The 12,426-nt window shown below is 52.8% G+C and overlaps 1 long non-coding RNA gene across 1 annotated transcript; it reads right to left on the reverse strand.

Annotated features, from left to right (window-relative positions):
• Positions 1–643: 643 nt before the first annotated feature.
• LOC123611978 (uncharacterized) lies at positions 644–12,334 on the reverse strand. Its single transcript, XR_006719115.2, has 4 exons — positions 12,109–12,334; positions 10,739–10,924; positions 2,208–2,263; positions 644–780 (listed from the first exon to the last, which is right to left on the reverse strand). It is a non-coding gene; the product is annotated as an uncharacterized LOC123611978 (long non-coding RNA).
• Between the last annotated feature and the right edge of the window lie 92 nt (positions 12,335–12,426).

Consider the following 12,426-nt stretch of genomic DNA (forward strand, 5'->3'; position numbering starts at 1 on the left):
TGCTGGAGACATGGCAAAGTCATGAAGCGCCCAGAAGGTGCCTGGGACATGGCAGGAGCCTCCTGATGATACAGAGAAGGGACTGGAGGGGTTTCAGAGGGCTGGAGAGTCAGCCTGGTTACCCACTCCCTGGCGTGTTTCATAGTCCCTCAAGGCACAGCGCCCAGTAGGAACTGACAATTGTCCAATGAATGAATGAATGAGTTCCCAGCTCCTTGGCTGCTCCTGTTTTCCTTGAGCACAGGGGCTGTGCCCCTCTCACTTCTGTGACGCCATCAGAGTCTGGCTCTGAGCACAACTAATTCAAACCGCAGCAGATACAGAATGAATGAAAAGGAACCTCATCTTTGCAGCCCGAACATGAATACCTCAAGGCCAAGTGGAGTCTCCTGAACTCATGGGACCTCACTCAGAGCTCAGGTAGACTGAACAGCTCACTGAGCTGTTAGATCTAAGGCTTATAGACTTGTTTTTATTTGTTTCCAGAAGCACCACAAGAATTTTAAAAGTCTAACCTCAATACTGTACAAACAAGAAAAAAAAAAAACAGTCCAGGGGATTTTATTAATATGCTAGGGCTGTTGTAACAAAATACCATAGAAAGGGTATTTTTGAAACACCAGAAGTTTATTTCCTCCTAGTTCTGAAGGCTGCAAGTCTGAGATCAAAGTGTAAGCAGGCTGGTTTCCTCCTAAGACCTCTCTCCTTGCCTTGTAGTTGGCTGTCTTTCCTCTGTCCTCACATGCTCTTCCCTCTGTATCTGCATCCGAAAATCCTCTCCTATAAAGACACCAGTCACACTGGATTAGAACCCACCCTATTGTAACTCAATTACCTCTTCAAAGACCCTGTCTCCCAATACGGTCACATTCTGAGGTGCTGGGGGTGGGAACCAGACATATTCTTGCCATATGATCCAGGAGTCACGCTCCCTGCGCCAAAGGAGCTGAACACTTAGGTCGCACAAAAGCTGCACAAAAGTGTTTACAGCAGCTTTATTCATAATCGCCAAAACTTGGAAACCACTAAGACATCCTTCAGTAGGTGAATGAATGAACAAACTGGAACATCCAGATAATGGAATATTAACTCAGCACTAAAATGAAATAAGCTATCAAGCCAAGACAGAAAGGAAACTTAATTGCATATTGCTAAGTGAGAGAAGCCAGGCTGAGAAGCCTACATACTTGTATGATTCAAGCTATATGACATTCTGGAAAAGCCCAAACTTTGGACACATTAGAAAGATCAGTGGTTGCCAGGGGGAGGGGAGGGAAAGGGATGAAGAAGCGAGACACGGAATTTTCACAGACGGTACCATAATGACAGATATGTGTCCCTGTACATAAGTCAAAATCCATAGAATGTACAGCACTGAGAGAGAACCCTAATTTAAACCACGGACTTGAGTGATCATGAGGTGATGTGGCCATGTCAGCTTACCAGTAGTAGTAACTGTCCCGCCCTGGCAGGGAGCGTTGATAATGGCAGATGAGGGAATGGGGGGAAATTGGGACATTCTTGTACCTTCTGCTCAATTTTGCTATGAATCTAAAACTAACTCTAAAAACTAAAGTCCTTTTTAAAATATTTATTTATCACTGCATTATTTATTATATTTTGGCAGGGGTGGGGGTAATTAGGTTTTATTTTTATTTTTAGAGGAGGTACTGGGGACTGAACCCAGGACCTTGTGCATGCTAAGCATGCGCTCTACCGCTTGAGCTATACCCTCCCTTTAAAAACCAAAGTGTTTTTTAAAAAAGATATTGGAGAAAAGAAATTGTAATTAAAAAAAAATGAAAAGATCTAGTAACCAACCAAACTGAAAAAAAAAAAAAAGATTTAAAGAGAAACATGAGGTGAACTGTCATGGATCGGTTCTGCAGCTAAGAAAGGCACATAGCAAGAACTCAGGCAGCTAACGCTTAGGACGTGATGAGAAAGCCTTGACATTAGAGTCCCCACAAGAGGACTTGAGAGCTTTTGCAACCAGGAGAAGACACAGCTCTGAGACGCAGACTTGTGGCTTAGTTCAGCATTCAAACGTCACACACTGAGCACCTACTGTGTGCAGGCATTAGGTCCTGAGTGCCCAGGGAAGCACTGACCCTGCCCACCCAAGTCACCCAGTTGGCTGGGGAAACAGATAATTGGACACGATGATGCAACAGAGTGAATTGTAATAGCACCAAGGAGGCACCTACCTCTGGTTTGGAACAGTGTGGAGGGCTTCCTGGAGGACGCAGTCTCTAATCTGACTCTGAAGAGAAGCAGGATGACAAAAATTCAGATGACAAAAAGAGGAGGCTTTAGGAAAGCAAACCCAATGAGCACATTTGTTCCCCTGGTAACCCTGTAGCCCCCTCCCCGGGGACAGGCTTCGGAATAGCATGCCAGCACACACCCAGCTCCCAGCAGACAGAAAGGGAATGAGTGTGGTGGGCATGCGGCATGCCACGGGAACTAGGGCCTCTTTGCCACCCATGCAATGACCAAGGGTTTTATCCAGAATATGTACCGTGTCCTAAGTTTAATAATAATAAATTAAAAACAAGTAGCCCCGTAGGAAACTGAGCAGAAATCTTGAATAAGCATTTCACAGACGAGCATATATATGTGACAGCAAACACAGGAAAAGACGATAATGCGAATTAAAATTTCGGTGAGCCACCACTACCCAGGCACAGAAGAGCTAGGATGAGAGAGACTTGCAGTGCCAGGTGTGGGGAGGACGGGGAACGACCTGAATCCCACGGAAGGAGGCTGAGACAGTGCAGAGCTGCTGGGAGCTTCCACCCAAGCAGAACCTGAGTGTATTTTGGACCCTGTGGTTCCCACCCCTGGTAGATACCCAATTAAAATGTGGGCAATACATTCACCAGGAGCCCAGACTCAATCAATCAACGCATCGGTCCGGTCTACAAACACTTATCGGGCACCTACTGTGTGCAGGCACTCTCCTGGAAGCTGAGGACACATGAGGGATGGAAGAGACGAGGCACTTAGAGATTTCACTTGAGATGGGGAGACAGACATAAACAAGATAAAGCAAAAACAATGGCCAATGCAATGCGGTTTCTAGGGATGCATGCTAAGCGTGGGTTCAAGTTTCCTTCCCACTCCAGAGCACTGACCTGACACTTTGCAGGTTCTCAAAAATTCACCAAGATTAGTTGTCCCCACAAGGACAGGACCTAGGATCTGCCGCCCAGTGCCTGCCCCCCTGCCCACCCATTGTGTAGACCAGGACCTGACAACATTTCTTACCTGACGAACCTCTTCTCGGGGGGCTTGGAGCAGGTCCTGGGGGTCCCCCAGGAAGCACCTCATGCTGCTGCGTGCAGGAGGCCAGCAGCCTGAGCACCCTGGCCCTGGAGTCTGCGGCACCCCAGAGGTGACCACCAGGCACAGGCATCACCAGAATCCCACGCGGCAGAGCCGCCCTCCACGCTGCTCACCACTCTGAGTCCCTGTAAATACCCCGGGCTCGGCAGAGCACCTCCTGATCATATTATGACCAGCCTAAATAAGACTCCTTTAATAAGAAGAAACACACGGCCCCATTTATACACAAGTGTGTAAAATATATTAAAATAATTTTAAATGCATGAGTCACTCACAGAGAGTGTGTTTTTTAAAAAAAATCACAAACGGCACTTTGTGGTGATGACGGCCGTGAACAGGGGCTTGTCCTGCGGACGCGGGACCCCGGCAGGGAAGGACGTGCGTGGGACACGACCCCGTGTCCCCTGCAGGTCAGCGGTCCCTAGGTGGGGAAACTGAGTCCAGGCTTGCTCCCAGACTGCAAGTGGCACCGTCAGCGTCGGAGCCAGCATCCTCTGACTTCCCGCACTTCACGCGCCAGCACAGACACTGCAGGCAGAGCTGGTGGCCCTGCGGTCTGGGGGACCCAGAAATGACAACTTTGTGTTTCACTGGCACATTCTGGGCTTCAGTTTCCTCATTCACCAACTGAAGAGAAGATGCCTGACTCTCAGGGCTGGAGGTGCCCTCAGACACAGCCCTCCTTGCCACACTGTCCCCCCACAGCTCCTCTCACGTCACACACCTCTCCTGAGGGGGGCGCTCACCCCGTCATAGGCATCCCTGGCAGCTGATGCTGGGAGAAAGCCCTTGTTTGCCAGCACCAGTCTCACTGAGGGGAAAGGAGACCACGTGGAGGCTCCGAGGACTGTCTCCCAGGGTTCCGTCCAAAACGGAGCCCCCAGCCCCTCCCTGCTCCTTGCCCTGAGGCTCAACCCACCACTTTGGGGGTTAGGATATCGACAGATAAATTTGAGGGGAACACAAACATTGGGTCCATAACACCTAGCACCCTCCAAAAGCTGCTAATGAGTTTTCCTTAGTCTTGAGTTTTGGGTTTTTTTCCCAAATGTCTGATGTGTTTCAAACCAATGTGGTTATTACTGTTGCTCAAATTATCCCATATTGGACGGGGTTGGAGGTGGGGCCTCTTCTCCTTGGCCCCTGGGTCCTTTCCACATGTGCCCAGTATCCCTTGTCACCTCATTGCTGTCTGTTATAACAAGAAACTCCAAGCTCAACTTGTCTGTTTCCCACCCCAGACATAGACCAGCTATTTCTCTACGGAGCCCTGGTTCCTTTCAGTGGGAAATAATAGGGCTCACAGTGAGGGCACCAGACATGCTCACTGCTACTGGATTTATCCAGTAAAGGAATATTCAGTGGATAGAGTTAAAACACATGAATTAAAAATTTTTCTTTCGTTGTGTTAAAATCCACGTAACATAACATTTACCATTAACCATTTTTAAGCGTACAGCGGTATGAAACACATTCACATTGCTGTTCAGCCATCACCACCATCCCTCCGCATAACTCTTTTCGTCTTGTAAGACTGACGCTCTGTACATACTAAACAGTAGCTTCCCATCCTCCCCTCCCCCAGCCCCTGGCACCCACCATTCTACTTTCTGTCTGTACGATTTTGACAAAAGCACTTCACGTAAGTGGAATCACACAGGATTTGTCTTTCTGTAACTGGCTTACTTCACTGAGCACAATGTCTTTGAGGTTCCTCCATGTTGTCACGTGTGTCAGAATTTCCTTATTTTAAGGCTGAATTCTATTCCGTTGTACAGATAGACCATGTCTTGCTTATCCATCATCCGTCGATGGCTGTCTGGGTTGTTTCCACCTTTTGGTTTCTGTGACTAATGTTGTTACGAGCATGGGTGTACAAGTAAGCATATATAGCTTTTTGTTGCAGATCAAAGGTGGGAGTGAAGACATGAATGCATGAACAAATGAAGGGCGCATGCTCAGAGCATCCAGGCCTGGACTTTCTCCCACAGACCCGGGAGGCATGGTTTCTGTGTCCTCCCTCCCACCCTCCCTCCTCTTGACTTGTACATCTTCCAATTGGGCCACTGGGCAGGGCCACGGCTACAAAGAAACACGATGTCCCTCCTTTAGAAGGGCCTCTCCCAGTTCATTTCACACAATGCCCAAAGTCTCTCTGACAAGCGGGAAGTGCAGGCAGACATCCAGAGGTTTCTGCCCAGCAGCTGTTGGCATTACACAGACAGGACATGAGGGCAGCGCTGATGTACTTCTCCACTTTCTCCCCGCCCTTCCCCATCTTCTGCTTCCTCCCTGCTCCTCCTCCTCCTTCATCTTGCCCCTGCCCTTTCTCCTCCTCCTCCTCCCCCTCTTCCTCCTCGTCATCCACCAGGGTGGCTGCTGCCTGGTTGAAGCAAAGCCAGCGGCTGCTTGAAGGTGAGGGGAAAGCATCAAAGGCTTCCAGGAGCTGTTGAAAGCAGACGAACAGCATCAGAGGTCCAGATGCTCTTGGAGGTGGACGAAGAGCATCGGAGGACCCCAGAAGCTCTGAGCTGGGGTGAGTCCTCGGAAAGCATCTGGCCATCTTAGACTTCATTTAGCAGCTATTCCTTGTTCAATAAAATCCTACTAGAGCCCCAATAACTCTGACTGTCAGTGGAGATGCTTCTGTGGTTGCCCATCCCAGTGGCCCTCCTGGAGCTGACCCCATGTGCCTATGTTACAGAGGGCGAAATGCCACACGGTTGAAAAGGGTGTATTTTCCAGCACATTCCCAGTAGGGGTGACTCGGGGTAAGGAACTGTGCTTACCCACCAATTCCTGGTAGCCACTGGTTGGAGATCGCTTGTTGGGGGCATAGAATGTGAATTCCTGTGAGGGTGGCAGCCAACACCCTCCAGCTGCCTGAAGCCAGCGTTTGCAGGTGGAAGTCAGACCCGGGCCCTCATTCATCCATTCACTCACTTAATTCATTCACTGGGGGCCTGGCAGTCTGCCCACTGCCTGGAGGGGACGTGCGTGATTGTCCAGGTTCAGGGCAAGCCCCCGGGGATGTGGGAGCACACCCCCTGCCCAACCCAGACAGGGATGAAGCTGGGGAGGTCTCTGGAGAAGCCGTGCCTGAAAGTATTTACAGTTGGCCAACTGAGGAAGGGCAGAGATGGTGCCGCAGGCAGGGGAGGGTGCTCTGGAGGGTGATAGGGTCTAGACATGATGGAACCCACTGAGTGGACCAGGGCATGGCCAGGCAGAGGGTGGTGAGAGGAGAGGGTGGATAGAGGGCCTGTCCAGGAGCTCTGGGTCTGACCTGGGAAAATGGGAGCTGTTGAAGACAAAGTGTAGGAATGACACGGCGCTGTGGCTTGGGGCAGCCACCTGCACCAGCAGAGCTCCCCTAAGGACACACCTAAGGGCCTGCCAATCACCCTGCCCCTGCCTCAGTTTACCACCACAAGGCCCTGGGAGGAGAAGAATTCATTCTAGAGCCTGCTGGAGCAAAGACCAGGATAACTATTTCACATGAGATCTTCACACACATCCTCAGCACACACACGGTACAGGGCAGGAGTGATGCGGGGTGTGCTTGGCCCAGGAGCTCCCAGCTTGTAAGTGGCATCCACTCTTCTGGCCCATAGTTGTTTCTTGTGCACTGACAACACCCCAGGCACTGTCTCAGGAGTGAGGGTGCAGGGGTGAGCAGAGCAGCCAGGGTCCCCACCCTCCCAGTGCAGACAGACCAGTGGGGAGAGATGGCCAGAGATCCATCAACGGATAACCTCTCAAAAAATTGTACGCAATGATAAATGCCCTGAAGACACGTGTGAGAGGAGGGCGGGGCAGGGGGGTTGCTTCCTTGTCAACACCCAAGTCACTCCCTTCAGCCCCTGAGACACTGCAGAAAAACATCAAGTCATACCCAGCAAATAACTTCAAAAATCCCTTGTGAGGAAACCCTGCTCCTCAAGGAGGATATGAGATGTTATTGTTTGTCCCTATTTTAAAGAGAAGGAAATTGAGGCAGAGAGAGGACAGGTAACTTGCCACACAGCTCATGAGTGATGTGTCAGGATTTGAACCTAAGCTAGCCTGGCTTGGAACCCATGCCCTCAAGCTTGAAGCCAAGCTGCCTCCGCCGATCTCAGCGCTGATCTCAGCTAAGCCTTTGTAGGAACTTACTCAGGTTGAGGATATAGAGCTGAAGCAGTAAGTTGCTCTGGCCTAATTTACATCCTAGCTCTGCCCATGTAAGGATAGGCAAGTTACCCTTTTCTGAACTTCAGGCTCCTCGTCTATGAAGCGGACTTGATTAACCTGGATGAGGATTAACAAAAGCACTGCCCAGCGTCGGTGTTCCATGAATGGTGGGGGCAGTGGTGGAACACTTACAAGTTCAGGGAGGGTCCTGGGTCCCAGTCTGGCTCCAAGGCTGGGGGACCATGCTGCTCCGAGCTCCCACATCACATCCCCAGGAGGCACGCTGAAAGGTGCGTGGCTCCAGGACCAGGTCAAACCCCTCCAGAGCCCACCCTGCTTATGCCCAGCCCACCTGCCCCTGACAAGAAAGAAGTATCCGGCAAGGACCCTGGAAGGGAAGGAGCTCCGCCTGGCATCCTCCTAGCTCTGGGAATTTCCTGAGCATCTGCAGAGGACGACCAACCCAGCAAGAGCCAGGACATCTGGGTCCAGATCCGTCTGGCTGCAGACCCAGTGTTTCCTGTTGCTCAGGAGAATGTCAGGTGGAAAGGAGCTGCTGCCGGGGGCTGTCAGGCTGTGCCAGGACTGAGACTGCCACGCCCAAAAAGAGACCACAGGGCCGCACAGCAGAGGTGAGGGCCAGCCAGCAAGGCGGGGCAGTCAGAGTCGGCCACCCTGGAAATCATGTGGGAGCCCAGACCTGGAGGAGGAGGAAGGACACACAGCAGCAGGGGAGTGCAGGGAAGAACACCAAGGACTGGGAACAACATATGCAAGGACCCTGAGGAAGAAAGGAGCTTGGTGTGTTTGAGAGGCTGAAACAAGGCAAGTCAACCACAGGCAAAGGCACTTCAGACTGCTTTCCATTTTCCACGCCGTCTACCAAGCAGCACACTCCCGCGCACAAGGTCACACGGGGATCTGGGAGACAAGCATTCCCAAGAAAGAACCCCATTCCTGCTACCACTTACCTTGCCCCCTCCCCTTTTCTTTTATTACCTGCTGCCTGTAACTCCCATTTCTTCCCTCTACCCCTACCTTCCTCTCCCCTTTTCTCCTCTGTCCCTCTCCATCTCCACTGAGTCTCCTCCCCACCCCTTTTGGCTTTCTTTACCTCCACATACCCACCCCCTCCACCGTGTCTCTTTTTCTCCCTCTTTCTCTCTCTCTCTCCCCCACCCCTCCTCTCTTTCCCTCTCTTACCCACGCCCTCATTGGTAATGTTCAATATTGGATCCCACCTCTCTCTTTTGTCTCTCCTCTCTCCTGGGTTCTTCCCACCTCCTGCCCTAGGCCGGTCCCCAGGGCCTGCTCCCACCTCCACCTGCCCCTTCCCCGCGCGGGTGCCGCCTCCTGCGCGCAGTGCCTCGAGCCTCTCGCTAATGCGTTTCGCATGGCGCGTCAGTCAAACGCCCTTCTAATGTCCTTAAAGCACGCAGAAAATTGCATCCTTATGAAAAAGAAAAAAAAAAAGCAAATTGCCTGTGGAGGCGGAGCTGCCGCGGGGCTCTGACGGCTGTGAGTTCAGAGGGGCTGAGCTGGCGGAGGCGTCTGCCCTTGGCGGGAACCAGAAAGCCGCCTTTTCCCCACTGCCTTCCACGCAGCGCCTAGGCCCACCTCCTCACCCTTATCTACTGCCTTTGCCCACTTCTCCATACTTGGTCCCACCGCCTGGACCTTTCTCCTCCGTCTTTAAGGGCAAGCTCCGAAGTGCCTCAGGACCTTTGCACTTGTTATGCCCCCTGCCGGGCACACATTCCTTCTTGTCATTCAAGTCTCAATTGAAAGGTCAGCTCACGAGAGAGCCTCTCCCTGGCCACACTGACTAAAGCCCCCATACCACTCATTGCCTATCACCTGCTTGATTCCCTTACAAGGCATTTATCCTTCCCTGAAATCATCCTGTGGATTGAATTGTGGCATCTTTGTGGTCTACCCAAATGCCCTCACCTCCAACGTGAGCTCCTGGAGTCAGAGGCTGTATGCCCCATGCCTAGCACAGTGCCTGGCACGCAGCAGGCACTTAATAGATACTTTATAGACAAATGGTGAGACTCATTCTGGGCAGGCAGAAGCTGTTTGGGGCCCTAAGGCATCTGGGACACCCCAAGCTGAACCTTGAGGCAGATGGGTGAGGGGCCACAGAGAACCACAGAGCTGAAGTCAGATCAACATTCTGCTGCTAACTGCTGTGTGTCCCTGGGCAACTTGCCTAACATCTCTGAGCAGTATCTCCATCTAGAAAATGGGAGTAGGGCACCTGTCTTATTGGCCTGTAACTGGATCGGTGATGGGGGAAAGGTCCTGTGTCTCAGTATTGGGAACCCCACCACATTCAGTAACTGCTTGTTAAATAAATGAATGGACAAAGAAAGAGCCTGATTGATATCAGAGAGTCCAAGCTAGCACTGATGTCAGACACTGTTATTTCCTGAAACACTAAGAAAGAAAAATTTTTAAACATTACCAATGAAGCCATGACCCAATGCTCTTTTGGCACCCAGAATTTTTATCTTATACTTACACAAGGATCTCTTTGGGGCTTATTAAGACATAAATTTCTATCACTGCGTTTGCATAAAAAGGAAACAATCAGGGAACTCAATGGATTGAGGTGTTCCTCAGTGTCTCCGAGGTCAGAGCCACCTGCGAACGGGTCCCCTCTGACAGCCCACAGCCCTGTCCCACTTGGCCTCTGCCTGGTGGGTAAGTAGAGCTGAGATCCTTCCCTGCTTTTGCCCCGTGTCTTCCTGTGCCTTGAGGAAGGCCCCTTCCTCCCTCCTTGTCTTCATGGTTTTCTCCACTGAGAGTTGGTGCCTGAGAGGTAAGGGGCCATCACTGTCCAGCCAAGGACACATGCCTTGGGGACAGTCATATCCTGCAGACACAGGGCCCACAGCACCTGAAACACCCCCTCCCCACTGTCATATGAACCCAGGTTTCAGAAACAGGAAGGTGCTGCCTTAAAGTCAATGAGATGCAGTGTAATACAGAGTGAGAACTAAGACCAAGGGAACTTTTGAAGTCACAAAAGTGACAGGCCCCCTGCAAAGTCAGGGAGGACCTGCCTTCTGCTGCACAGTGTGCAGTGGCCTGGGACCAGAGCCAGTGGAGAATTGGGCCTCGAGCCAGGCTGACTCAGATGCACAGCCTTGTCACTGTTGTCACCTTTCTGCCCTGCCCACTGATGAGGAATGAGGAGTCCTGGCTTCCTTACCTCCCTCAAGTGCAGCTGGGAAGGTGGTTGTCGAGAAGTTTCTTTCAGCTCAGAAAGTCTGGGGCCAGGCTGGGCTAGAGGGGCCCATGGGGCCTTTGTGGTCATTCTCAGCCTGGCTGTAGCCCCTGAGAAACCTGGATCTGAAAGACCTTGGGGGCAGAGGCTCCAGCGGTCAGTCGGTCCCCTCTGTGGACAGAAGAACCTAGTGTGGGATCAGAGATGTAACTTATGGGGCAGGGATCCCCCTTGAGTGCAGAAATGAAATCAAATAGCAGGGCAACAGGAAACAGAGGAGCTGCCTTGTTTCCCCTGACCCTGGAGCTCCAGGAAGGTCCCCATGCACGGCTGCCCACTCCTGGTTGAGAGGCCAGTGCTGCTCCTGCTGGGGTTCCCGTAGGTATAGTAAGAGAGATGCTCCGCTCCAGGAGATGCAACCTTTACATCTGGCTGGGTTACTTAATGTGGCCCCAGCCCTTGTTCTTTCCTTCCACCTTATGGGTTCCCACCACTGACTCTCCAAGAGAACCCAGAAGAGGGAAAGGAAATGAACAAGAGTAACTTATTTTTCACAAAGAGGGGCGGCCCGAGGAGGGATGGAGAGACCCCATTCGGCTGCGCCTGTCACATCCTCGAGGCGCCCCGCTCCGCATAAAACCAGCGGCTAGCCGGAGACGGGCTGCAGAGCTCAGGCCCGCCGCGACAGGCCCACATCTTCCCGAGGGTCCTTCCTGAGCGCCCGCGCAGAGCTAGGCTCCCGGGACTGCCGACGGGAAGCACGATCTTGGGGTCACAGTCCCCCCCATCCCGGGCCAGGCCTTCAGCCAACTCTCCCTCAGAATCTCCCTTCCTGTCCCGCCCCCTCCCCCCATCCCATAGAGCCCAGAAGCGCAAATTTCGTGCTTGTTCCGGAGCGCGGCCGCAAAGCTAATCTCGGGTGCCGCTCAGCTCTCGCGCCCATCCCGGCCCTTCCAGTCTCGGGGTGGCGGGTCCTCGCCGCCGCGGGCACTCCCCCCACCCACCCCAACTCCATTCCCGGGCCACGTCTCTCGCGAGACGCCTGAGCCGCTCCCTGTCCCGGTTTCGGGGACCCGGCCCCCCGGAGGCACAGCGGCAACCTCGTTTGCGTGCTGGTGTGGCCTCTGGGTTTTGTTTCCCAGGATCTTGGAGTGGTGAAGAGATTTGTTTGGCTTGGGAGGGGGAAGAAGCGAGGGGACCGTCCCTTTCCAAATCCCTGGGCCTGGGGTGAGGGGCTGGGTTGCCTCCGGGCAGGGAGGGGACTTTTGTACTGGGTGGCCTCAGTGGCCGGGGCGGGGTGGCACTCAGGCTGGGCGACAGCGTCACCGTCTGTGGATAGGATGCGGCCCGTTTACCTAGAGTCCCGGCTGTGGGGGATGCGGTTCGCTCTCCAAATTTAGGGATGGGAGGAAAATCTGCCTCTGCGCCTTCTCTTCTGCCTGGAGCGGACCTAAGCTTCCATCGGGTCTCATCCGGAATTACCCAAGCAAGGAGCTTCCAGGTGTCCGGACGCGGCCGGCGCGGGGCCCGCTCCTCTTCCGGGCCTCCGGGGCTCAGTCTGCTGCAGTCGCCCGGTCCCCTGTCGGCCCAGGAGCACAGCGGCGCAGGCAGTGACAGAAACCCCTCCCACCCCCCACCCCCGCCCACGCTGGAATCTGGACCCCCTCGTTTGG

This window comes from Camelus bactrianus, chromosome 4, assembly GCF_048773025.1.
Source record: "Camelus bactrianus isolate YW-2024 breed Bactrian camel chromosome 4, ASM4877302v1, whole genome shotgun sequence".
Lineage (NCBI taxonomy): Eukaryota > Metazoa > Chordata > Mammalia > Artiodactyla > Camelidae > Camelus > Camelus bactrianus.